We start from the raw sequence: 3,030 nt of genomic DNA on the forward strand, positions 1-3,030 counted from the left end.
AGAAACCCACATCTGGTCAATTTGGTGGGGAAAAAGCTAAACAAAACAGACGAACAAACAAAAACACAAGTTTACATTGTTGATTCAAAATTGCCAATACGTTCTTCATTCTTTTTCTTCTTTCAAAAGGATGTTCTGGCATTATTTAAACAAGAAAAGAAAGAAAGAAAGAAATAGCACATATGTAAATCAGATGGCAATTCATCTCTTTTCCCATTCCTTCTTCAATCTCACTCAGCAAATTGATTTGCCTTGCTAAGAAATGGATCTATTGTAAAAAAAAAAAATACCATCTTCACAATGATTCTAGAATCTCATAAATCGTAATAATTAGCATGACCTCCCTTTCTAATTCAATTAGCTCCAAAGGAACAATTTCCTATAATAGACTCACCTCTATTATCCTAACAGCATTAATCGGGCAAAGCTATATATAGCATTAGGAGGAGTCCAGTGCTTTGTCCAGAAGCACACTTGCCTTAAGCTGAACCTGATGGTTTTTTTCCACAGGTTTGAGCCCTTCCTTCCTTTGCTGCTACTCTTACTGAATGCTAACTGTGATGTCATGTTTACATCATGTATGAGCGGATTCTTCTTAATTTCTTCAAACTGCTTAAGTTGAAAGTCTACTGTTGCTATTATTCCTGAAGTTCTCTATATTTCATGATCTTTTTTTTTATTGTTTACATTGCAAGGGTTGTATTTGGAATACTAATAGTTTAGAATTTTGGAATTCTCTAAAATAGTGGAATAAGTGAGGGGAACAGTAATCATTTCCCCAGTACAAAATAGGGGGTTAGCTTATATTATCACGAAGGCCCCTTTCCTGGTCAACAATTTTAGGATCAAAGCTCAGGAAAAGTGCTAGAACTAGTGTATGATACATGTCTTACAAGAAACGTGCATATCCAGGCCCTTTCCAAGAAAGTTCTCAAAGGAGTCATGCTTTTGACAGCACAACTCTGCCCACTTAGCCCCAGCAGACTGGCCAGCAAGACTGGCACCCCCATACATAGCCAGTGCTCTCAAAGTCCCCCATGCAAAATAAGTCAGTGAAATCCAGTGGTTGGGGAGTTCATTTCCTATGCGCCATTGTAAAGGGACTGAGTTAGGAATTCATTTAGTATGCGCCATTGTAGAGGGACTGAGTTAGGAATTCATTTAGTATGCGCCATTGTAGAGAGATTGAGTTAGTTGCTAGGATCAAGAGCCATAGAAGCAGAATAATACTGTCAGAAAACCAGTAAGTGGAGGTCAGAATTGTCAATATATCTAAGTTCTACACCTTCAAGATGTCTTGAACAAAATTATAATTTCCTGTGGGGCTTATAAAGTTTATAAAATTTTTTTTTATTAAATACTGTCTTTACTTTTGTGTTTTCATATATCCTACTACTAAGGTCTTAGCATTTGAGGTAACTTGAATATGTCAACCTTTTTCTATAAAGCAAAAGATTCCAAATGATAATGATATAAAACTATTTATTTAAAAAATATCCCTATATTGTTTAACAACAGGTTAAATACAAAATATTTATAGGCATTTAATTTTATTTTAGGCTGTTAGGTAAAATATAACATGTACACGGTTCTTATTTTGTAAATGTTATTTTAAACTATTTTCTTTTTAAGTTCATTATGTGTGAAAAGTGGAGGACCATAGTCATATTATACCAGCCAATTGGTGGAGTTATATGGAAGCACTTTTTTAAAACTAAATCTGCTTACATGAAGTTCTTTCCTTTAGCTTCCAAATAATCTATATGGTTTCGGCATAAGCCGATAGTCTGAAAAGTAAAGAGTTTTATTTAATGTTAAGAAGAAAATAGGTGTGGGTGAAATTTTCTTCAAGGGTCCCTGAAGAATTATTTTATTTTTTGTTAATACACTTGGCTTTTTTCAATGTATCTAATTCCATTGATATCCGAAAGGCTTAGGTCCTCACAGAAGCAGTGTTTGTAATTAAATCAACAATATATAGATCACGTGATTCACTTAGATTACAAATGAACAAGTATTTTATATAGAGAAGGAAGAGTGTTTGCTTCAGCCACAGATATACTATATAGAAAAACAAGAATATATTTGTAGAAAATGAGGAAATTACGGTTTTTTTTTCCTTTATTGCAGCCTTTTTTTTTTTTTTTGGCAGTCTTTTGATTATACAATACAAAAGGCTTTAAAATTTTAAATGGTAATGTGACACCTGAGTGTCCCAGTCGGTTAAGCGGCTGACTCTTGATGGGCTCAGGTCATGATCTCAGGGTCCTGAGAACGAGTCCTTCACAGGCTTGTGTGGAGCCTGCTTAAGATTCTCTCGCTTCCTCTTCCTCTGTCCCTCCCTCCTTGTGCACATACGTTCTTTCTTTCTCTCTCTTTCAAAAAAAAAAAAATTAAACAATAACTTAAAAAAACTGAGATGAAATATTTGAAGTTACTGAAGTATACTGGGTTTCATGTTTAAAAAATAATACATACTTAGGAAGCAAAAGTAAGTCCAAATTAAATGTACATTGAACAATATTCATAGCACAAGGATGAAATGCAAAGATAATGGAATCTGGAAAGAATAATAGAAATTAAGTCAATTGAATGAAAAAAAGATAGCCATTTGGATCCATTTAAAAAATTCTCTAAGACTTGCATATTTTTTTAAAAGTCGGTTCTTTATCCAGCGTGGAGCCCGACGTGGGGCTTAGACTTACAACCCTGAGATAAGGCCAGAGATCAAGAGTCAGCCATCTAACCAACTGAGCTACCCAGGTGCTCCAAGACTTGCATTTTAAATTATACATTTAAGAAGCTTTTAAAGCCTGATTTTAAATTGCTTTTTAACACAGAAGAACAGTTCAAAGATAGGAGGAGAAGAATATATCTTCAGTTCAAGAAGTGCATTGCTTTTCATGAGATGTAGGAAGTCTGTAACTAACAGCATAGTTCAAAAGAAATGGTTTCCTGTTGGTGTAAAGTTCTTGCCATGGTAAATGTTCTTTGTACTTCCACAAAAAATACAAACAAGAGATATGTGAA

Source organism: Ursus arctos, unplaced genomic scaffold (assembly GCF_023065955.2).
Source record: "Ursus arctos isolate Adak ecotype North America unplaced genomic scaffold, UrsArc2.0 scaffold_17, whole genome shotgun sequence".
NCBI classification, from domain to species: domain Eukaryota; kingdom Metazoa; phylum Chordata; class Mammalia; order Carnivora; family Ursidae; genus Ursus; species Ursus arctos.